Raw genomic sequence first — 26,500 nt, 5'->3', positions numbered from 1 at the left:
TTAAGGTTCAAAGTACTTGATATTAGCTTTTGGTAAGTTATGCGGGCCAAGCACTACAACATACTGATCTACTATGTTGAAAAAATTCTCCCATGTTTAGCGAGCACAGAGCAAGGCAGCAAGCAAACCGTCGAATAATTAAAGAGACTCCCACATGATGAGGTGACTAGAATTTGCTGGCTGTTTCTTGATGTTGGCAAGGCTCGTGATGCCATTTGTTTTTATTTCTTCACTTGACAAGTAATGTGCGGCATGAATATCAGCAAGGCTGAGTGAATTAATCCAATGGACTTTGGCCATACGATTCAGTGGCTATTGTGATTTATGTAGGGTAGATATAAACAAAGGTTGTAAATTCAATTGTGCATATTGAGATCATAGCTTTAAATAGCAGGCTATGTGATTCTATGTTTGGCGCTAAATTGACGTTATAGCGCGCTAAATAATGCCGAATTATATGCGATGCATTTTGGCGCGAGGCCCCTGCAAACGCTATAGCACCGAGATAACGCACTATTTAATACTATGAATGACATGCTATATCTTTAGGCGGGAAAACAGAAGGTGAGTTGGTAAATTCAAAACCGGTGAATTAACTATAGTAATAGAGATATTAGTATATATAGAACATAACATTGCAACAATCAAGTAGTAGTACTTATGTAGTTCCATAGTGATCCAAGTCTGAAGCCAGAGGTTAAATACAGAACTTACGAAATTTAGCATAGTAACATACAGTACACTATTAAGTTCAGTCACACAGGCGAATTTGAATTACCAATTCCAAAATAGGAATTTCACTCTCCACTGCATGGATTGAACTGCTAATTTTAGATCAGAACATATAAACATAACTCCAGCTCGAAAAGGATTCAGAATTCTAAAATTGCATACTATATTACTCCCTCCGTCCTAAAATGGGTGTCTTTGATTACGACTTCTTTGTTTTGGATGGAGGGAGTACTAGCTACCAGACAAGATCAAACCATAGATGATAAATCTAGGGAAGGGAACGATTCACTGAATTAAGTTGACAATTAAAAGGCTTTAAACTGTTTGACTCAGGGACACATTTCCCAAATCAACCACGCCTGAAATAGAAGAAGCTGCTACTGACATTCCATCATTTACACCTAAATATAGCCGAACCATTGATCTACATCTATCCACTCGGGAACTCAACCGGAGAATCATCATCAGATATGCAACACGAGCCCTAAACACGGGTCCGTCAAATCCCAACTAGCAGGCTACTCTACGCTCTCACACTAGAAAACACACATATACGTACATAACATAACCCCTAGGGCTAAGGGCGTAAGGCGGAACGCACCTGCGGGCAGACGATCCATGAGCGCGGCAGGACCGGCGGCGCAGAGGGAGTATCCGTCGGCGAGGAACGCGGCGTTTGCAGCGAACGCGATGCCTTCGTGGGCGGAAATGAAGACGGGGCGCGCGGCCCTCACAACCGCCATCACGGCCTCGGGGGTCACCATCCTGACGCTGTGGGCGTCGGTCGGCGGTCACTGCGCCCGGTCGTGGAGTCGGTGGTCTCGCGGCGTTCTGGAGAAATACCTGTTTATTGACGAACTGCTCTCAACGTCAGGCTACCTGGGCAGCAACAGACAGCGTCCAAATTAGAAATTCCATTTTACCAGGCGTGGATCTGGAGGTGAGCACGGGGGAGCGAGGGCGGGTCGGGCGTGCGGGCGCGGCGAGCAGCGGAGGCAGTGATGCCGGGTCAGACGTCGGGGAAGGGCTTGAGACTGCGGCGGTGATGGGAGGGAGTCCTGGGGATACACGGCGGAGCAACGGCGCGGCGTGGGACGGTGCGGCGGTGGAGTGGCGGCGCCCTAGAAAGGGGAAGGGGACGAGGGAGCAGAGGAGAGGCTGGGTCGGGGGGAATGAAAAAGGCTAACAAGTACTGCTAGTAACTGAGATTTGTCCCATCTGCATATGGCTTGCCCGAACGCAGATTAGTGACTTTGCGAAAGGAAGTCGTCGCTGCAGTTTCAGTCAAAGCGAAGTCTTGAGTTTCAGTTCACAGCGCGTCCATCGTCACCTTGAATGCTTGCACGTTCGTTCCTATGGCACTAAGTTTTTTTTAGTTTCTTTTGCGAGAAGCCTAAGGCAGACATATTAAGTAACACATGTCTTCACAAACTCACCCATACAGAAAATAAAATTATATTTGAATTATTATTGGGGGAGCCGAAGTCTTCTTCCTCTTGCAGCCACCAGCGGGGCGCCGTGAGCATAGCTTGATGCCACCTGGACTGAGCAAACATTTTTGTACTGAGGAGCTTGTAGAAACAGCAGCTGGGAAGTTGTCGATGTAGACCAGGAGATGCCGGGGGCCAGATTATGTGAAGCAAATTGTCGCCCAAGGGAAGATAACAACAAGAAGGCAATACTAGAAAAATCGTCGCTACCAAGTTCTGTTTTTTTGGTCGCACTAAGTGATTAGAAGGAGGGGCAATGTCGCGACCGCCCGACAGCCCACGCCCGCCAGAGGTCCTGCCGCTGGCGCATCCCGCATGGTTGCCGCCGCCGCCGTCTTTAGCAGACGTGCTGCCGCCCGACAGCCCATGCCCGCCGGAGATGGATTCTGACGAGGACGAATCATCTGACTCCAAAGAAGTAGCCGAGTCTGATGACGATTCGGACTTTGGAATGGCTGGCATAGCCTGCAACACTACTCCAACCATGAACTTCTTCAAGAGCTACTCGAGTGGCAACGAAACTCCTACATTCTGCTTCATGGCTAAAGCATCTAAGGAAAAGGTATCCTCCAAACATCACAAGGTTTATACCAGTGATCAATTTTCATCTAATGAGGATGATCATGCTAAGCTGATAAAAATTGCTAAGAATCAAGAAAAATCTCTCGAGAAAATTGAGAAAAATCTCCGGAAATCCAAAGGGTTGTTGGTTGAGGAGACGGAGAAAAACTAGTCTTTGACTGAAGAGCACTGCTCTCTCACTTCTCAAATGGAAGAACTGATTAACCGCCATGATTTTCTCTCAGCCGACCACGAGAGATTGACTTATGACTACCTGAAAAGGAAATAGGAACTAGATTCGCTGAGAGAGGCTCATGATGATTTAATCAGGGAAAATTCTCTTCTGACCCAACAACTCAAGGAGAAAATTGAGGGATTCATACAACCTTGCTTAAAGTGTCTTGAACGTAATAATGTTGAATCCTTTGTGAATGCTAACCGCTCGGTCGAGGAAAATGGATCTGTGTCCGATGAAAATGCTAGGTTGAAGGATCTTCTTCAGACAAGAATGTTCAAAAGTCTCAAAAAGCATCAAATCCTATGTGATGTTCTGGAAATCTATCCTTCACAAAAATCCCAGGAAAGAGGGATTGGGTTTCAAAAAGAAACTCAATGACATGGCACTTATTGGGAACTTGATCAATATCCTCGCACTGTGTGGGTGCCAGCAAAGGGCAAGACGGCCGATCCCGCTCTACTTCCGGGATATGATTGTCCCATTCCTCAATACTCATATGATGACTCTTTGGACAATTTCAAAATTTTCAAGAACAAACTTGATGAGGTTTTTGCTCGGTATGTTGTTCCCAACTGAAGGAATGGTTCCCCAAAGAAAACTATCTGGGTACCAAACAAAACTATCGAGTCTTTACCAGAAAATGTGCTACTAACCATCGCGGCTAAAAATGCTCGATATATACTCGAGAAGTCTCGACAGAATGAATATATGCATACTTCCTCAAACTATTATGCTCATAAGTCTGGGAAGAATTTCAGTGCTTATTCATTTGATTATGCTCGATCTTCTTCAAGGATCAACTCTCATGATTACCAAAAGAAATCATATTCTACTCTTTCATATGCTTCGAAGCCACCTGCAAAGATGTGGGTGGTTAAGAAAGGCTAATTCTTCTGCAGGACTATGTCTCCGGGTGTACTGGATGGATCATGGATAGTGGATGCACTAGTCATATGACCAAAGACAAGTCATTGTTTGTCGACCCCAACTTAACTTCTTCATCTCAGAAGTATATTACATTCGGTGATAACAACAAAGGAAAGGTAATTGGGCTAGGTAAAAGTGCTATATCCAAGGACAAGAACATTGATGTTGCGTACTTGTTTAGTCTCTTAGATTCATTCTCATGTCACTTGGCAAGCTTTGTGATCTAGGCATGCTAGTTTTGTTCTCTATCACCAAATGCATTGTCTTTATGGACCATGACATTACCACATCTTTGAGGGAAATTGAAAAGGTGATCTGTATATTATGGATTTCTCTAAGGGTCCCTCAGTTCAAACTTGCTTGCTTGCAAAAGCAATTGAAGGTTGGTTGTGGCACCGAAGACTTGGTCATGTGGGTATGTGGAATTTACAAACACTTGTGAAGAAGAATCATCTCCGTGGCATTCCTGGTGTGAAATTCGACAAGAATCGTCTCTATGCTGCTTGTGAGGCCGGTAAATTGGCCAAGAAGCATCATTCATCAAAAACTGTCATGACCACGACAAGACCTCTAGAAATTCTTCATATGGATTTATTCAGGCCTCAAAATTTTGCCAGCTTCGGTGGAAGTCATTATGGTCTGGTTATTGTTGATGATTTTTCTCGATGACAAGACTTGCACCCAAGACATCTTCAAAAGATTCGCCAAGAAACCTCGAAATGAATATCACATGCCAATCAAGCATGTCAGAAGTGATAAGGTATTGAGTTAAAAAATACCAATGTTGAGAACTTTCCGAATGAAAATGGTAGCACTCATGAGTTCTCTGCTGCATACACTCCCCAACAGAATGTAGTTGTTGAGCAAAAGAATATAACTCTCATTGAGATGACGAGAACAATGCTTAGTGAGTACAAAATTCCCATTCGTTTCTGGGTTGATGCTATTAACACTGCTTGCAATGTTGTGAATCATGTTTAGCTTCAAAAATTCCTTAAGAAAACTTCATATGAGCTTATCACTGGCAAGAAACCAAATGTTTCTTATCTGCGTGTTTTGATGCACCTTGCTACATTCGTGATATGAATCATAATTCCAAGTTTGCACCTAAAGCACATGAAGGTTTTCTTCCTGGTTATGGATCGAACTCGCATATACTTATCGGGTCTATAACTCTCATCACGGGAAATTTATGGAAACGGTGAATGTGCGGTTTGATGAATCTAACGGCTCTCAAAAGGAGCACCTGCCGAATGTGATAGATGAACCTCCAATTTTGGAAGCTATTCCGCAAATGGCCATTGGCGTGGTCAGGCCCGTCGAAGGAAATACTCTTGACTCCTCCGATGATGATACTCCTACTGTTCAAAGAAGAACACGTCAAGCTCCTGCCGAAGAGAATGCCGCTTCGAATCCAAACAGCAATCTCAGTACAAATGCCGAGCAAAATGAAAATCCTGATGGAAATGGCAATGCGAATGCAAATCCACATGCCGATTATGAAGGAAATGATCACTCAAAAGGAAATCCTCATCCTCAATTTGCAAATCAAGTTGATCCTACAATAATTCTCAAAGATCTTGAGAATCTAGGTTATTGACCAACAACTCGTCCTCGCACTCGTTTGGCTAACTACTGTGGCAATTTATCTTTTGTCTCATTAGTACAACCCTACCGAGTACGAAGAGGCCATGAATGACCCCGATTGGATAAATGCTATGCAAGAAGAGTTTGTGCAATTCGAGCTTAATGATGTGTGGGAATCAGTCGATCGACCGAATCCTAAGAAGCACAATAACATCGGCACCAAATAGATCTTCCAAAACAAGCAAGATGAAGACAGTATTGTGGTAAGAAACAAAGCACGATTGGTTGCTCAAGGGTATAGACAGATAGAATGTATAGATTTTGGTAAAACTTATGCTCCTGTTGCCCGTCTTGAGGCCACTCACATTCTTCTTGCTTATGCAAATTACAATGATATGTTGCTATATCAAATAAATGTGAAAAGTGCTTTCCTCAATGGTGAAATTGATGAGGAGGTCTATGTTAGACAACCACCTGGCTTTGAAAATCCTCAATTCATTAACAAAGTTTTCAAGTTGAAAAGGCTCTTTATGGGCTCAAGCAAGATCCTCGAGCTGGTACGACACTCTAAAGAAGTTTCTGCTTGAGAAGGGGTTCAAGCCAGGATCCACTGATTCCACTCTATTCACATGTGCTATTGATGATGATTTATTCGTGTGACAAATATATATGGATGATATTATATTCGACTTCACTAACAATGCGTAGCTTGGAATTCAGACGGACGATGTCCATGATGGGTGAACTAAAGTTCTTTCTCGGATTGCAAATTCGTCAACAAAAGAATGGCACTTTTATCTCACAGGAGAAATATCTCAAAGATTGTCTGAAGAAGTTCAGGATGTCCGATTGCAATCACAAAGGTTATAAAACACCGATGCCTACGAATGGTCAGCTAGATGCTGATGTGTTCGGTAAAGATTATGATTAGAAATCTTATCGTTCGATGATTGGTTCTTTACTCTACCATGTGCATCCAGACCTAACATTATGTTGAGTGTTTGTATGTGTGCTCGTGTTCAAGCTGCACCAAAAGAATCGCGTCACCGAGCGGTCAAGTGTATTCTGAGATATTTGGCTCACACCCCCACTGTAGGTTTATGGTACACTAAGGGAGCATATTTTGACCTCATTGGATATTCAGACTCAGATTATGCAGGTGACTGGGTTGACAGGAAATCTACTCGGGGACATGCCATTTCCTTGATAGATCTTTGGTATGTTGGTCGTCAAGGAAGCATAACTGTGTGTCATTATCTATTGTTGAGGTCGAATATATTGCTGTTGGTGCTTGTTGCACTGAGATACTATGGATGAAGCTGGCTCTGAAGGATTATGGCGTCAAGGTCAAGAAGATTTCTTAATTGTACGACAATGAGAGTGCAATCAAAATTGCGCACAATCCAGTGCAACACTCTCGCCCCAAGCATATTGAGACCGGACATCACTTCCTTCGCGATCATGTTACTTGAGAGAAAATTGTGATCAGCCACGTCAAGACCGAAGACAATCTAGCCGATATCTTCACCAAGCCTCTCGATGAGAAAAGAATATTTGCGTTACGGTGTGAACTAAATATACTAGATTCCGTAAACGTGCAATAAGCTGGACTCAGCATCCATACCAACACTTCCACATCTTAGAAGGAAAGGGGGCATAACACTCGAGGAGTTTGAATATTTTGACGAAGTAAACTTTTCTTTCTGAGAGTGAATACATTAACGAAGAACTAGACTACCGAGTGCCACGACCAGTTGTGTGATGCTCGGGGTCATACAATTCTTATACAGTGGGTCATGACACCACATGTTCTTTGTCACGTTTCTCTTTCATGTTGTTCTCGGTTGTGTTTTTGTCCGAACGCATTTCACTCATAATTTTAAGTGGTACAACGTAGCGGAAACTGGCCCAAATGGCTCCCACCCCTCTGGCGACTCCCCTGGCGACCCCTGGAAACCCGAGGATCTCCAACCTCCACCATTTCTCTCGCCTCTTCTAATCTCCTCCCTCCCCCCATGGCGATCAACCTGGATCCTACTCCAGGTGCTGGAATCCCTGCCAAGGTTAGAGCCCATTTTGCTTTGAGTGTTCATTTCCCTAGTACTCCGTCTGGTTTCCATCTCGTGGTCTCGTTTGTTAGAGCTTCCTTTCCTCTATCGCGTGTAAATATTTGCCATGCACTCCATGCTTGCCTTGGAGGGGGCCCGATTGGTTTTCATGTTTCTCATATTAGGGGTTCTGTTTTCAAGTTCTTAGTTTCTTCGAAAGAAGTAGGGTTCCTGGTTTATAACCTTAGATCCTTTACCTGCTCCTCTTTCCGATGTTTTTTTCCATCTCGGTGGTTTTGGTGGTCCATTATGGAGGAGAGAACACTCTCTCTGGTTAGTAGAAGTAGATCATTCATGGACGACCATCATTTCACGCAAACGGGGTGGCGAGCTCACCGGTGCAAACTCTACCCCAGTCGGTCCATGCCGGCAAGCCATCGTCCCACCCAGATCCAACAACCTTGATCACAACGCCCTCGCAACCACCTCGGATCAAGAGCGCGATGGTCGGTTGGTTGTTGGCGCTTTCAATTTTTCAAGCTCTCCCTGCAACGAGCCTAGCTCACCTCCCTCCACCCATGGCCCAAACCAACCCATCATTACCCATAGCCCACCGCTGATCCAGCCCAATCCCCCCAGCCCAGCATGCCCCTCCAGCTTCCGTCTCATCTCCATGCCAGCGCTTCCTCGATTGGGGACACAACAAACTCAACTGCCATAGTGATATTCGTTGCAAATCTTGTTTTAGATATGGCCATATTGAAAAATATTGTTTTAATCTCCTAAACACACGTCTAATTTATCGCCCAAAACCGACCACTTCCATCCATATCGAAACAAACTCCCCCTCTGTTGACGAGACATCTCCCCTATCACCAGCCACCTCGACCTCGTCTCCTCTGCTTTCTGACAACTCCACCTCCCCTGCCACCTTGAGCTCCCCGCTGCCCTCTCCTCCTCCGCCACCGTCGCCTGACGCCATGGCTACCTATCCTTGCGACCACATCCCCCACCTCCCGCCGGGCACTAGCATCATTGATGTCAATGGCCATTGCCGTCGCCGATCCTACCACTTCCTCGGAGGCCAGCCGCTCGTGCCATCGAGCAAATGGGCCATTATCATTCTTGCTCCACCGACGGACTCTGCCCACTACGCCTAAGATATCCATATCATCAGGGACTTCCTCGACCACGAGCGCAGGTGGCTGCTACCTCTTGAGCATGCGTTGGTTTTCCCTTGAAGAGGAAAGGGTGATGCAGCAAAGTAGCGTAAGTATTTCCCTCAGTTTTTGAGAACCAAGGTATCAATCCAGTAGGAGATAACACGCACGTCACCTAGTACCTGCACAAACTATCAAGAACCTTGCAACCAACGCGATAAAGGGGTTGTCAATTCCTTCACGGCCAATCGCAAAAGTGAGATCTGATAAAGATAGTAAGATAAATATTTTTGGTATTTTTGTTGTATAGATTGGAAAATAAAGATTGCAAAATAAATAAATAGTAAACTAGAATTGTAGATCGGAAACTTATATGATGGAAAATAGACCCGGGGCCATAGGTTTCACTAGTGGCTTCTCTCATGATAGCATATATTATGGTGGGTGAACAAATTACTGCCGAGCAATTGATAGAAAAGCGCATAATTATGAGAATATCTAGGCATGATCATGAATATAGGCATCACGTCTGTGTCAAGTAGACTGAAACGATTCTGCATCTACTACTATTACTCCACACATCGACCACTATCCAGCATGCATCTAGAGTATTAAGTTCATAAGAACAGAGTAAAGCATTAGGCAAGATGGCCTGATGTAGAGGGATAAACTCAAGAAATATGATATAAACCCCATCTTTTTATCCTCGATGGCAACAATACAATACGTGCCTTGCTGCCCCTACTGTCACTGTGAAAGGACACCGCAAGATTAAACCCAAAGCTAAGCACTTCTCCCATTGCAAGAAAGATTAATCTAGTAGGCCAAAGTAAACCGATGATTCGAAGAGACTTGCAAAGATAACAAACCATGCATATAAGAATTCAGAGAAGAACCAAATATTATTCATAGATAAATTTGATCATAAATCCACAATTCATCGGATCTCGGGAAACACACTGCAAAAGAGTATTACATCGAATAGATCTCCAAGAACATCGAGGAGAACTTTGTATTGAGAACCAAAGAGAGACAAGAAGCCATCTAGCTAATAACTATGGACCTGAAGGTCTATGGTAAACTACTCACACATCATCGGAGAGGCTATGGTGTTGATGTAGAATCCCTCCGTGATCGATTCCCCCTCTGGCAGATCGCCGGAAAAGGCCCAAAGATGGGATCTCATGGGTACAGAAGGTTGCGGCGGTGGAAAAGTGGTTTCGTGGCTTCCCCTGATGTTTTTAGGGTATAAGAGTATATATAGGCGAGAGAAGTACGTTGGTGGAGCTTCGTGGGGTCCACGACGGTGGGGGCGCGTCCTCTTGCCTCGTGGCCGCCTCGCGGAGTTCCAGACTTCAACTCCAACTCTTCTGGATTGCGTTTGTTCAAAGAAAGATCATCGGGAAGGTTTCATTCCGGTTGGATTCCGTTTGATATTTCCTTTCTGCAAAACATTGAAATAGGCAAAAAAAAAACAGAAACTGGCACTAGGCCTCCGGTTAATAGGTTAGTCCCAAAAATAATATAAAGGAGGATATTAAAGCCCATTAAACATCCAAAACAGATAATATACTAGCATGAAACAATCAAAAATTATAGATACGTTGGAGACGTATCAAGCATCCCCAAGCTTAATTGCTGCTCGTCCTCGAGTAGGTAAATGATAAAAACAGAATTCTTGATGTGGAATGCTACCTAACATAATTTTTCAATGTAATTTCCTTTATTGTGGCATGAATGTTCAAATCCAAAAGATTCGAGACAAGAGTTTAGTATTTACATAAAAATAATAATACTTCAAGCATACTAACCAAGCAATTATGTATTCTCAAAATAACATAGCCAAAGAAAGCTCATCCCTACAAAATCATATAGTTTGGCTATGCTTCATCTTCATCAGACAAAATGCTCCCATCATGCACAACCCCGATGACAATCAAAGCAATTGTTCCATACTTTAGTATTCTCAAACTTTTTCAACTTTCACGCAATATATGAGCGCGAGTCATGGACATAGCACTATAGGTGGAATAGAATGGTGGTTGTGGAGAAGACAAAAAAAGAGGAAGATGGTCTCACATCAACTAGGCGTATCAATGGGCTACGGAGATGCCCATCAATAGATATCAATGTGAGTGAGTAGGGATTGCCATGCAACGGATGCACTAGAGCTATAAGTGTATGAAAGCTCAACAAAAGAAATTAAGTGGGTGTGCATCCAACTCGCTTGCTCACGAAGACCTAGGGCATTTGAGGAAGCCCATCATTGGAATATACAAGCCAAGGTCTATAATGAAAAATTCTCACCAGTATCTGAAAGTAACAACATAAGAGACTCTCTACCATGAAGATCATGGTGCTATTTTGAAGCACAAGTGTGGAAAAAGGATAGTAACATTGTCCCTTCTCTCTTTTTCTCTCATCATTTTTTTGGTGGGCTTCTTTGGCCTCTTTTTTTTATTTGGGCTTCTTTTGCCTCTTTTTTTTATTTTTTCGTCCGGAGTCTCATCCCGACTTGTGGGTGAATCATAGTCTCCATCATCCTTTTCTCACATGGGATAATGCTCTAATAATGAAGATCATCACACTTTTATTTACTTACGACTCAAGAATTACAACTCGATACTTAGAACAAAATATGACTCTATGTGAATGCCTCCGGCGGTGTACCGGGATATGCAATGAATCAAGAGTGACATGTATGAAAAATGAATGGTGGCCTTGCCACAAATACGATGTCAACTACATGATCATGCAAAGCAATATGACAATGATGGAGCGTATCATAATAAACGGAACGGTGGAAAGTTGCATGGCAATATATCTCGGAATGGCTATGGAAATGCCATAATAGGTAGGTATGGTGACTGTTTTGAGGAAGGTAAGTGATGGGTTCATGGTACCGGCGCAAATTGCGCGGCACAAGAGAGGCTAGCAATGGTGGAAGGGTGATAGTGCGTATAATCCGTGGACTCAACATTAGTCATAAAGAACTCACATACTTACTGCGAAAATCTACAAGTCATCAAACCCAAAGCACTACGCGCATGCTCCTAGTGCGATAGATTGGTAGGAAAAGAACATCGCTCATCCCCGACCGCCACTCATAAGGAAGGCAATCAAAGAAACACCGCATGCTTCAAATTTGTCACACAATGGTTACCATACGTGCATGCTACGGGGCTTGCAAACCCCAACACAAGTATTTCTCAATTTCACGACTCTAATATCACTATCTTCATATCTCAAAACAATTATCAAGTATCAAACTTCTCATAGTGTTTAATGCACTCTATATGAAAGTTTTTATTATACCCATTTTGAATGCCATCGTATTAGGACTAATTTTATAACCAAAGCAAATTACCATGCTGTTCTAAAAGACTCTCAAAATAATATAAGTGAAGCATGGGAGATCAATAATTTCTATAAAGTAAAACCACCACTGTGCTCTAAAAAGATATAAGCGAAGCACTAGAGCAAAATTATCTAGCTCAAAAGATATAAGTGAAGCACATAGAGTATTCTAATAAATTCCGATTCATGTGTCTCTCCCAAAAGGTGTGTACAGCAAGGATGATTGTGGTAAACTAAAAATTAAAGACTCAAATCATACAAGACGCTCCAAGCAAAACACATATCATGTGGTGAATAAAAATATAGCCTCAAGTAAAGTTACCGATAGACGAAGAGGAAAGAGGGGATGCCTTCCGGGGCATCCCCAAGCTTAGGCTTTTGGTTGTCCTTGAATGTTACCTTGGGGTGCCTTCGGCATCCCCAAGCTTAGGCTCTTGCCACTCCTTATTCCAAAATCCATCAAATCTTTACCCAAAAAACATGAAAACTTCATAACACAAAACTTAAACAGAAAATCTCATGAGCTCCGTTAGTATAAGAAAACAAACCACCACTTTAAGGTACTGTAATGAACTCATTCTTTATTTATATTGGTGTTGAACCTACTGTATTCCAACTTCTCTATGGTTCATACCCCCCGATACTAGCCATAGATTCATTAAAAAAAGTAAACAACACGCGAAAAACAGAATCTGTCAAAAACAGAACAGTCTGTAGTAATCTTGTTCATACGCACACTTCTGTAACTCCAAATTTTTTGAGTAATTTGTCTATTAATCATCTTCAAAAAGAATCAACCTAAAAGCACTCTTCAGTAAAAAAATGACATCTATTCTCATGAGCGCAAAAGTTTTTGTTTTTTACAGCAAGATCGCAAAGACTTCACCCAAGTCTTTCCAAAGGTTCTACTTGGCACAAACACTAATTAAAACATAAAACCACATATAAACAGAAGCTAGATGAATTATTTATTACTAAACAGGAACAAAAAGCAAAGAACAAAAATAAAATTGGGTTGCCTCCAAACAAGCGCTTTTCTTTAAAGCCTTTAGCTAGGCATTGATCTATACCTATACTAATTACAAACTCCCTAAAAATTCCTACGTTAATCAGATTTTACGAGCTGTTAATCTGGTGGAACCGAATTATTACGGTTCAGATCCAATCTCTCATTATCTCCCAAGCTCACACGTGTAAAAAATTGTCACGCACGCATCTCTCTCCATGGTAGTTATAGACAGCCGTTAGATAAAGGACAACGCTAACGCCCACACGTGTGGTGGGAGCCAAACCCGCCCACACGCCCTATAGCACACAGACTACGCCATGTCAACGCATGCATGCATGTGGAAATCTTCTTGGATTTTCTGTTTTTAAAATGTTTTATCTCTTAAATGAAAAATCCGATTGAAGATCCTTTTTCACCATTAAATCCCTCGCGACGAGATCTTCGAAACTAGATCTCATATCAATATATTTCGACGAATATTTTTTTTGGGTTAAAAGTTGTCGTGTCTATTGCACATGAATTGCCATGATGTTTACACTGAAGTTGCCATGATATGTTTCAGCTATTTTCTTCTACATTTAAAAGTAAATTTTGACATGTTATAAAACCGGGAATTAAGAAACTAGACATGCCATGCACTGTAAATTAAAATTGCCATGATACATGCACTTAAAATTGCCATGGTTCAGACAAAAAAATATTTTCATGGTCAAAGTACTGGAATTGCCATCATCGAAAAACTAAAATTGTCATGATCTACAAACTAAAATTGCCACATGGCAACTTTAGTTTAAGCACTATGGCAACTACAATGTAAACATCATGGCAATTTTTGGGTAAAAAAAATTTCGTCGAAACATATTGACATGGGGTCTAGTTTTGAAGATCTCGTCGAGACAGATTTAATAGTGAAAACGGATTTTTAATTCGCTTTTTTAATTAGGAGATAAGACATTTTTAAGCCGAAAACCAAAAAGATTTCTGCTGATGTCATTTGTTCATACGTGGCAAAATGAGTGGTGATGGAGGCGTGTGGGCGATGTGCAAACGCCCACACGTGTGGGCGTTAGTTTTTCCGTAGATAAAATATACAAAGAGTCCATGCCTTTTGTCCCACACGCATGCATCCTCAGCCAATTCTTGCACGGGCCATCTCAAAGAGAAAAAAAAACTTCTAACAGACCACCAAAGGAAACATTGACGTGTCCTCCCTGTTGTCCTCCTCTCACATCCCCACGCTTATCTCAACTATCACGCTACAAATAAGCTTTCGTGATTACCTTCTCTCCTACTGTTCAATCTTAGGTGCCCCCAACACTCTGCAATCCATGTTGGTTGATGCAGCCATGAAATATGTTCTTTGATTCGGAAGCCATTCTCTTGATCCATCTCAGATTTGACGATAGTCATCGTTGCCTCCCATGGCTGTGATCTCCTTTTTAAAGCCAGATCAATTGGTGCTCTGATCTGGAAAAGGTACCATAAGCAAGGATATATTGGTGTGCCTTCTCGGAAGCTTCGATCTTCTTTAATATTTGTCCACCAGCTCTCTTTTGTTCCCGCTATTATCCAATCTAAAACGAGATTACGCCCAGCCATCACCGTCTCCCATAACTGCTGATTGTGCATGCAGGCGTGCCGGACTACGTTGATGATCCAGATGGCCGTAAAACACACAAATATGTGTTAGAAGTTCAGTTATCACGAATCGACCTTGCAGTGCCCCAACGGCTGGCTGTTGCGACATGTCACAGGACAAGGAAGCAATACCACGTGTGCCCCAACGCTCTCATCAGGCCATGCACGCAACCTAGACTTCTGTTCTTTTCAGTTCAAGAGGCCCGACAAATCAGGATTTAAGGTATGCAATTATCTGAGACTAATTGTTTTTATATATGTACACTTGGTACCTCTGCACATCTATGTGCTAAACGTCTATCATGTTGTACTCCAAGGAAAGGCCTTGGAAAAAAATTAAAAGTGTAATTATCTGCATATAATAACCCTAGAACATGTATTTTAATATTTTAATAGTCTTCAAAATATTTCCTAATATAGTATTTACAGGGACACACACACACACACACACACACACATATATATATATATATATATATATATATATATATATATAGTTCCATATAACTAATAAATATTAATGAAACGTTAACCAACATCTAGAAATGGAGTACTAATGGAGTCCATCTTATTTCTAAATCATCTAAATACATATTATTTAGATGTGAATCCCCTCCTGTGTACTAGAATTTTCTATTCCCAGTACTTAATCACATTTTATATTTGTGGACATTTACTAAATAGGAAAAATGTGTTTTGTGTTAAATGTACTACACTGTGTTTTCATTTGTAACAAAGACCAAGTGTATAAGCACCTAATTGATAGGTATTGGGAATACATGGGGTCAGAGCGCTATATATATTTGGAACAAACCAACCAGCATGATTAAGTGCTTCTACATGTACAATGTAATGTATTAGTTGTCCATCGCTAAAATGAAATATAGTTATGATCCCTATCATTAAATTAACATCCTCATATTTGGCTGATTGGAACTATACTTTATTGTCCACGATGGCTTCTCTAATAGCTGCATTATTCTCTCTTCATATATCGATATTTGATATGGTGTTCATATAGTGGTTTTCTAATATATTGCAACCAAGTTTGTGGGAGCCATAATGGTCATGTTGTGACTCCAGTTCTAGCAAAAATTATTTGATCAGTCCGCGCCGAATGGTCTTTTTTGGTGGTGATGAAGATGATATCTTATTTCTGAGCTACATTTTTGTAAGGGGTTGCTCTGTGTACCTTCACCGAGAAAATGCAATATTTGGAGAAAAAATGTAAATGAGTTTTCAATATGTAAGTTACGACATTATATGATTTTTTTCGCACTTGGAATACTGCTATTATTATAATTTTAATGTTTAAAATATATAATTAGATCCATGTGTTTTGCAGGTACACTGATAGAGGAAACACCAGTTCGCTATCATTTTATGTTACCTCACAAAACTGACGTATCATCCAAACATGTTCTGCTTCTTTCCGAGTTTTGGAACTTTAACTTTCCGATGTAGTTGTCAGCTCATTGTGGTCCATAAAAACAGCATGTGGGTGTAACATAATGCATGATTAATCAATTTGGATCCTAGCTTGCATATTATTGTCAGTTCTTTGACCCTCCAACTACTGTTTCTTCACACCTTCCTGCTGTATTGCTACACCCATGAGCATAAATATCTACGCTCAGTTGGACAGTAGAGACTACAGTTTATGATTCATATTATGAAATAAAAACTCTTTACACTTTTGTTTTTGGTATAACAATAGGGACTATATCATTCCATGCTCTCTTTTTTTACTATGTGTCTATAAATTATCAATAACTTAAATATTATGGATTTAAAATCTAGACCGTGCAGGCGCACGGGTTGACGACTAGTAATTTTAATGATGCTCACATCAAAGACAATAATTAAAGCACAAAGAGAGCATCATAGAACACGTGATAAACACATCTAAGTCTAACTTACTACCTATGCATAGGCATTTTATAAGCAAACAAATTATCATAGCAAGCAAAAATTAGCATATGCAAGGAAGAAGAAAGAGACGATAGCAATCTCAACATGACGAGAGGTAATTTAGTAAGATAAAAGTTTCTACAACCATATTTTCCTCTCTCATAATAATTACATGTAGGATCATAGGCAAATTCAACAAAATAGCTATCACATAACATATTCTCAACACGATCCACATGCACGCAAAGTTGACACTCTTCCGAAATTGTGGGATTAACATTAACTAAAGTCATGACCTCTCCAAACCCACTGTTATCAAAAACTTCATAAGATTGAACATTATGCAAATATGTGGAATCTAAAGTTGACACTCTTCCAAACCCACTTTCAGTATTATTGCAAACATTATTATCAATCTCATATTCATCATGGGGCTTAAATAAATTTTCAAGATTGTAAGAAGAATCACCCCAATCATGATCATTGCAACAAGTAGTAGACATAGCAAAATTAGCATCCGCAAGCTTAGGGTTTTGCATATTATTAGCATGATTGACGTTAATAGAATTGTGACACCCAAAGTTTCATTTGGATTTTTGAAAAATTTTACTTGACTTGAGGGAGGTGATTTAAAAATTTTCTTCAAAAGAACCCTCCCTTTCAAAATATTTTTTTTATGGCAAGAGTTTTTATTTGGATTCACCCAAGACTTGTTTTTGGTCTTGGAGGTTCTTGCTTTTTATTTTGGACTCAAGCCAAAATGCTTTTCACTTGGGAAAAATGTCTTTTGAAAATTTCTTTGAAAATACTCTATAGCTTTTGGAATAATCCTTTACCACTTTCAACAAATCTCTCTTGCCATGACCTTAGTGCAAATCCACTCTCATAAACCTTTCCTTATCTTTGGATCATGATTTACTTCAAATCCAGCAAGTTGGACCTCTCCATATTTTTATTTTCCACTTATTTCTTTTCAAAACAATTTCTACCTTATATCTTGATCATTGGAGGTTTACAAAGGAGCTACTCTTTCTGCTTTGATTTTTGCCCCCAAACCTTTTTCCCTTCCTAGTCCTTTGAACCCTCAACCAAGATCCATGAAGATCCACTGGTCTCCAGTTCAAATTTTTCAAACTATACTTGCTGCAAGTTTGGACCAGATTTGCCAAATTTGATGAAATTCATTCAAATCTTTCTCCAAAAATTCTGAGTAAAATCAGGCAGCCTCTGGGTGCATTGAGTGGTCACCTCACCAAGCCCCAGCTCCAGGAAAATTTTTCTTCATACCTAATCATTTCATCGAACAACTTCAGAGCACTCTCAATATCAGGTTCAGTCGAATTCAGTTAACAGTGGCTGAATCACTGTCGTTTTCTTCAGTGTCTGTTGTCGATCTCGCCAGTGCCCGGCGTCGCCGTGTTTTCTGTCCCCTCCCCCTTGTCCTCTGCACCGCACGAGCGCCTGGATGCTTGCGGGCGTCGGCGACGAGCTGGAGGAGGTGCGCCGCCCCGTGACCGACGCCAGCGGCAGCTTTGCGGCCGCCAGAGAGAGGCGCAGCGCAGACGGCGCCACCCAGCGCCGCCCAAGCCACCGGAGAGCGCCGCGTGGTCTTCCACTCCCCAGTGCGCGCTGCCACCCTCGTCGTGAACCGCTGGGCGCGGAGCGCGCTCTCTGCCGCCGTCGTGCCCGTGCGGCCACCCCACCGTGGACCGGCGCCATTACGCCAAGACCGACCAGGATTAGCGGGGGAACGGCACCAGTACACCTCACTGATGCTGCCTGGCCACCTAAACTCCTTGCCAAGCCGCTGCCTCGCCGTAATTGCTCGCCGGAGCAACCCCGTTCACGGCCACCCCTCGAGCCGCCTATAAATAGAGGCCCCGAGCTCCAGCTAGTACCCACACCACCTCTACACTCCACCAAGACCCTGCCTAGCCACTGGAAGAGCCCCGAGGAAGTCTCCTTCCTCAACTCCGGCCGCCGCGACCCGCCACGGGATCCAGCTCGATTCGCTCCCGTGCGTGCACCTCTGCCTCCCATCTCTTGCCAGTAGCTCTCTAGTGCATCCCTCCTTCTGACCCGCGCTTCAATTCGAAGTTTGCAGCACACCACCGGAGTTCCCCACCATCGCCCGAGCCGCCGTCCGCCGGAGAAAGTGTCGCCGTCGACGTGGTGCTCCCCGATGCCCAAGTCCACCACCCACCGACGCGGAAGGACACGCTGATACTCTTGGTACACTCCGATCTCTCTGACTCGCCGTGGTTCGACGCCGGCGACCACCGCAGCCTTCGGGCGCCGGCGAGGTCTTTCAAACCTGACATGTGGACCCCCCACGTCAGCCTCTCTTTCTTTCCCCGCGAACCGTTTTCTGTTGGCGCCTTCGGGCAGAGTACGTTTTCTCTGTGGGCTTGCGCGTTTCTATTCGAACCGTTTTCTGTTTTCTCAGTTAAACCCCTGGAACTTTTCTGTTTCATTACAGATGAGTCCCTGGACAGAAACCCTTATAACTTTTTAATAAAAAGTGATTTCTGAGTGATTCTTGTTCTGACGGTCTTAAAATTTTGTCTAGTTTTTTATGGGATTTATTTGAAAAAAATTTGGAACAAATTTTATGCACGCGTTGGTTTTTACGTTAGTATGCTTTTTCGCTATACCGTAGGTTCCGGAAGAGGTGACGGAGCCGCGAACTTTGCCGAGCTAGACTCTGACTTCTCCGAACTAGGCAAGCATGTTTGAACCTTTGATATGATAGGTGTTTGCATGATTGCGTGAAAGGTTGTGCATGGCATACGAGTATCGGTGAGCACCTCGTTGCATGTGAGGCAACTACCCGTGTGTTCCAAAGTTACGGTGATCTCTGATGAGAGATGGCCTAGTCATGTGGTGACATGAAGGACAGTAAGGTGGTATTGTTGTAGCATGCCAGCCTTACGTCATCCGTTAAATTCCGACGTTAACGTGGACGGAGTCACGTTATCGTTCTTCCCCCTTCCGTGCTACCACATGTTTTCTGCCAGAATGCGGTTTAGTAAGTTGGTAACCTCTTTCCGTGTACACACCAAACAGAGGGGCCGGGATGATGGTTCCATGGCCCTGGATTAAAGCCAGTCATCCGGTCAGGGGGCATGGGTGTTTCCGGTTGGGACCGAGAGGGGGGCACCCCTTAGAGCGCGCGTATAGAAATTTTGTCCCCATGCTACGCGAGGTTGTAACCTCCCCATCTCAAGGTTTTTCTTGAACGTTGCCGAGGGTGATTCCTGGCTTCGGAATGTTGAATGGGTGTGTACTGGTTAGACGTGTTTCTTCCAAAACACCGTAGACGGAACTAGTCCCTGTGACTACTGAAATCCGTTGGCTGTGGTTAAAGTACAAACTCTGCAGAGTCAAATCCTTTCGAGTCATCGTATCCATGGTCAAGTATCGTGATCAGTGTATCCATATCTATGTCAAGTCCTCGTGGTTTGTTCTTCTTTCCGGTAAGTGAGCATGAGTAGTAGACTTAGCTGAACGTTACTCCTGTGGATGGACTAACCCTGTTGTTTATCTCATGCCTGATTATTCTCTGGATATGATTTAAATTCTTGAGCTAATAAGATGTTAAGTTATGAAGCCCTTTATGTGATGTCGCTCAGACGTCCGACTGTGGCATGTTTGTCTTTTATTCCCAATATAAGCCCTTTATGTGATGTTGCTCAGACGTCCGACTGTGGCATATTGATTATTTACTTTTGATATAAGCCCTTTATGTGATGTCGCTCAGACGTCCGACTGTGGCACGCACTATCTTTTATTTCCTTTTATAAGCCCTTTATGTGGTGTCGCCCTGACGCCCGACTGCGGCATTATTATTCTTGCAGTTTCCTCTCGAGGAGTCATTCAGACCCTCGTTTGGCACCCAGTATTTATTTTGGGATTTCGGGAGGACTACCGCCCGACTTCTCTGTTATTTTCCCATGCATTATCATCTCTATGTCTGAACGCACTTGTTAATCTGTTCCTATGCTTCATGTTTACATTTGTTATATCTTATGTCCGAACTATCTTACGAGTACTTTCATAGTACTCACCTGGCTTGTTGATTTGGCCAGATGTTGACGAAGGCGATCTCTTGGATGAAGAGTTTGATAGTGCGTCCGACGCCTAGAGGAATCCCAGTCAGTCCTGTGCGATCCCGGATATTGGTCACTTGTATTATGTACGCTTCCGCCACCCGCAATAAGTCTCCTCGAGCCTCACTCCGACGCTCGAAGAGCTGTAGTTTTCAGGAGTCATATCACCCTCTTCATGGTGATATTTCCACCACCGTTGTTATTGTGAGTTAGTAGTCATGCCACCCTATCCGCCATTATGTTTTATCGGCGTTCATGTAATAAATTGTTGAGCAGTCTCCGCTCAACCTTGTATTATATTCAGTACTCCTGGTATTTTTTTCTTCTGTGACCAAGATATTGTCTACCAGTGAGAAGGAATTCTTCTTTACTGGTCCGTAAAAGGGATTGGTCTCTCAATAAATATTTTATTGAAAAACCGGTGGTGACAAGAATTTATAATAACATCATTGCAATCATGCTTTTTATTCAAAGATCTATCGTGAATCATTTTATAAAGCACATCATCGCAATTTTCAGATTCACGGATTTCAAGCAAAACTCCATAAAGATAATCTAGTGCACTCAACTTACTAGCAATTGGTTCATCATAATTGGATCATTTAAAAAAATTGGCAAGTGGATGGGGATCCATAAACTTTTAGCAAGCGAAGATGCAAGCAAAAAGAAGGCACATGGTAACATGAGCAAACAGAAGGACGAACGGAAGAGGGGCAAAGAAAGGGAAAAGGTTTCCGGAAATCGTTTTAGAAGTGGGGAGAGGAAAACGAGAGGTGAATGTCAAATAATGTAATGCGAGGGAGAAGAGTTTATGATGGGTACTTGGTATGTCTTGACTTGGCGTAGATCTCCCCGGCAACGGCGCCAGAAATCCTTCTTGCTACCTCTTGAGCATGTGTTGGTTTTCCCTTGAAGAGGAAAGGGTGATGCAGCAAAGTAGCGTAAGTATTTCCCTCAGTTTTGGAGAACCAAGGTTTCAATCCAGCCGGAGATAACACGCAAGTCACCTAGTACCTGCACAAACAATCAAGAACCTTCCAACCAACGCGATAAAGGGGTTGTCAATCCCTTCACGGCCAATCGCAAAAGTGAGATCTGATAAAGATAGTTAGATAAATATTTTTGGTATTTTTGTTGTATAGATTGGAAAATAAATATTGCAAAATAAATAAATAGTAAACTAGAATTCTAGATCAGAAACTTATATGATGGAAAATAGACCCGGGGGCCATAGGTTTCACTAGTGGCTTCTCTCATGATAGCATATATTATGGTGGGTGAACAAATTACTGCCGAGCAATTGATAGAAAAGCGCATAATTATGAGAATATCTAGGCATGATCATGAATATAGGCATCACATCCGTGTCAGGTAGACCGAAATGATTCTGCATCTACTACTATTACTCCACACATCGACCGCTATCCAGCATGCATCTAGAGTATTAAGTTCATAAGAATAGAGTAACGCATTAGGCCAGATGACATGATGTAGAGGGATAAACTCAAGCAATATGATATAAACCCTATATTTTTATCCTCGATGGCAACAATACAATACGTGCCTTGCTTCCCCTACAGTCACTGGCAAAGGACACCGCAAGATTGAACCCAAAGCTAAGCACTTCTCCCATTGCAAGAAAGATCAATCTAGTAGGCCAAACTAAACCGATAATTCGAAGAGGCTTGCAAAGATAACAAATCATGCATATAATAATTCGGAGAAGAACCAAATATTATTCATAGATAAACGTGATCATAAATCCACAATTCATCGGATCTCGGCAAACACACCGCAAAAGAGTATTACATCGAATAGATCTCCAAGAACATTGAGGAGAACATTGTATTGACAACCAAAGAGAGACAAGAAGCCATCTAGCTAATAACTATGGACCCAAAGGTCTGTGGTAAACTACTCACACATCATCGGAGAGGCTATGGTGTTGATGTAGAAGCCCTCCGTGATCGATTCCCCCTCCGGCAGATCGCCGGAAAAGGCCCCAAGATGGGATCTCACGGGTACAGAAGGTTGCGGCAGTGGAAAAGTGGTTTCATGGCTCCCCCTGATGTTTTTAGGGTATAAGAGTATATATAGGCGAAAGAAGTATGTCGGTGGAGCTCCGTGGGGCCCACGAGGGTGGGGGCGCGCCCTCCTGCCTCGTGGCCGCCTCGCAGAGTTCCAGACTTCAACTCCAAGTCTTCTGGATTGCGTTTGTTTCAAGAAAGATCATCGCGAAGGTTTCATTCCGTTTGGATTCTGTTTGGTATTCCTTTTCTGCAAAACACTGAAATAGGCAAAAAACAGAAACTGGCACTGGGCCTCCGGTTAATAGGTTAGTCCCAAAAATAATATAAAAAGAGCATATTAAAGCCCATTAAACATCCAAAACAGATAATATAATAGCATGGAACACTCAAAAATTATAGATACGTTGGAGACATATCAGTGGCGCATTGCGGAAACATCACCATGTGCCATGGGGGCTGCCATGGTCCCCTTTGCTCATGCATGCGACCATGCCACCGCCATCAACCATGGGCCGTTCTTCGTTGGCGACTCCATGCTCCAAGTTATTCGTCACGATGGAGGTATAAACTGTCGAGACTGTACCTTCACCCATGATGCATGGATCATGATGGTTAATTACCCACAGAATGTTGGAGGCTTGATAAAGTCAGAGAATCTGTTAATGGATTTGGAAAATTCCTCACTTGGGACATGGACTTTTCTAACAGAGCTAGAATCTTAGTGAGAGTTCGTGTTCCAGATATTCTGAACATTCCTATTAGCCAAGTCATTTATGAAAACCTAGATGATCTTGGTCATGGTCAATCATGGACATCTGCTGTTTACATACTTCATACTGATCTGCTTGGGGCTATTGGTGGTGATGAAGATCCCATCCCACCTGATGGTGAAATTCACCCAATGCCCAATGCTCCTTTTGGTGGTATCTGGGAAGATGCTGATTTCAGTGATGATCAACACATGCAACATGAACCTGCTAATGACAATAATGGTAGTCCTATGATACTGACTCCTCCACAGAGTCCAGAAGTAGCTCATGGTGCCCCTGCTGCAAATGTTATGGGTGTCGTGGAGGCTTTTGACCGCTTTGTTGCCATGAAGGATATCATGCATAAATTTATGGCATCTGCACCTGATGTGCTTAACAAACTAGAAGGATACACTGTTGAAAGCACTAGATGCCAGATGATGGATGTTGATGATGAATTTGGACCGGTTAGGAAGTGCTTCATATCCATTATCACATCCTCTATTCCAACCCCTCAGCCTAGCACCTATATAATCAATGAGATCAATGAATGCAACATGGTGCAGCCCCAAGACAACTTTATGATCAGGTCAGTTTGCAACAATGATCCAGTCCGTTGTGACCCTATCTTGCATCAGGACACCCAAACATCTGATGCTGTTGTTTCTTCGGTGACTTTTTTTAGTCCAGTTACCACTAAGGACAATATCCTGGTTTCTGACATGGATGAAGTGCCACCCACTCTCCTAAGCAACATGAATGATCTTAGCCTGTTAAAACACCTGTTTGCAAGAGGAAGAAGCAAGCTGCTCCAAGTAATGTGATGGATGTCAGAAGAAGCAGAAGACTGGCTATTTTAAGTGTTGGTTTCAAAGATCAGGCAACTGCTGATAGGGCTGGAAAACCCAAAAAAACCAACACCATGAAGAATCTTGCTCATGCCCTTGATTTTGAGATCTAGGATCCAGCAGCCCCACCTCCTCCAGCTCTCCCCAAGGACACCATTCAAGCAATCGCTACACTGCAGTGCCAGATCCCTCCTAGTGAGGTGTCTCATGACGCCCTCAATGCCCCTATTCCCAATGAATAGAGCTCTACTAGTTTATCTTAGGCCACTATCTATTTTGGTCTATAATAATTACATTAGTAAGCTGGCTTATGGGCTTGAAACTTGTGATGCTATATTTTGGGTGTTGCATGCTAACTATGCCTGCGTGCATTTGTGTCAATTTTTATTCTGCTTGCCGAACCTGTGTGTTCTCATAATCTCAATCTGCTGTTATGCCTACCGGTCAGTCTATGATGATGTGATGATCTATTTTGAGTTATACCTGGTCAACATTTTGATATGCATTTCTATCGAATGTGAATTGTAATGTAAGCACAAAAATCATGGATTTTTATGGGTGGCAAATCTTAACTCCCCATACAGACATTATGTGCACATCTTCATAGACTTAGTGCTTACACACACTGTGATTAATCCTCTATTTCAAACCAGTATTCATGAATAGAAGTTGGGACATTTTAAACTAGAATGTGAGGGGCATTAACTCACAAAATAGATGGGATGATCTGCGAAAGAAAATTGAAGAAAACAATTGTAAAATTATCTGCATTCAGGAAACAAAGAGAGAAGAATTTGACATATCCTATTTGAGAAAATTATGACCAAGAAGATTCAATAAATCTGCATATGTTCTCTCTGTGGGCAACTCAGGTGCCATTATTACAATATGGAATGTCAGTCTGTTTAATGGGCATCTTATCAGTCAAGAATCTTATCAGTTCGCAATTAAATTGGATTGTATCTTATCTGGCAACAGTTTCTTCATATCAAATATTTATGCACCTTGCCAAAATGAGAACAGAGCTGAATTCATTGACCGGTTCAATAATGTGGACTCATCTTCTATGGATTTCTGGATGATATTAGGGGATTTCAACTTAATCAGAAGCCCAGCTAATAGAAGCAGGCCTGGTGGTGATGTAAATAATATGCTCATGTTCAATGCTTCAATATAAGCTAATAATCTTGTGGAAATACCAATAGAAGGCAGAAATTATACATGGAGTAATATGCAGGATAATCCTCTTTTTGAGAAGCTTGATTGGATTTTTACAAATGATGAATGGACTATCTCCTTCCAAACAACATTGCTTTTTGTCTAGCTAATTAAGCTGACCTCAGATCATATTCCTATTCGTATCAAAATTGGGAGTGACATACCTAAAGTAGCCATATTCAGATTTGAAAACTATTGGATGGACTTTGAAGGTTTCTATGATACTGTTTGCAAGGCATAGAATCACAATTATACAATTTTTTTTGCAAATGATGTTGCTGCTAGATTCAAATGCCTGAGAAAAGCTTTAAAGCAATGGAGCAGAAATTTATCCAGACTAAACTCCATCATATAAAAATGTTGTTATGTGATGACTATGCTAGATGGACTTGAGGAACAAAGACAACTAACCACCATGGAGCAAAATTTTATAATCATTCTGAAAAGACATATTCTGAAACTCCTTGAGGCAAAAAGGATGTATTGTAAAAGTAGGTTTAAAAGAAGAGATATTATCTTTGGAGATGAAAATTCCAAATTTTTCCATGCCATGGGTACCATGAACTATAGAAAGAACTATATTTTCACAATCTCAACCAGTGATGGTACAATCCACTCCTCTCATGACCAAAAGGCTGTTGTTATATGGCGGGCATACAAGGAGAGGTTGGGAACTTCTATCAAGCCCAAGATGTTGTTTAACCTATCTGAGATGATACATCTGGATGACCCTTTCACCTTGGATCAAATTGAGAATCTGGTTAAGGATTTCCCAAATCATAGAGCACCTGGTACTGATGGCTTTAATGGCAGTTTCCTTCAAAAATGCTGGCCTATTATTAAGCAAGATTTCTGTAAAATGATTTGGGATTTCTTTGAAGGTAACTC

Source organism: Aegilops tauschii, chromosome 6, assembly GCF_002575655.3.
Source record: "Aegilops tauschii subsp. strangulata cultivar AL8/78 chromosome 6, Aet v6.0, whole genome shotgun sequence".
Classification (NCBI taxonomy): Eukaryota; Viridiplantae; Streptophyta; class Magnoliopsida; order Poales; family Poaceae; genus Aegilops; species Aegilops tauschii.
Note: the sequence above shows the minus strand (reverse complement) of the source record.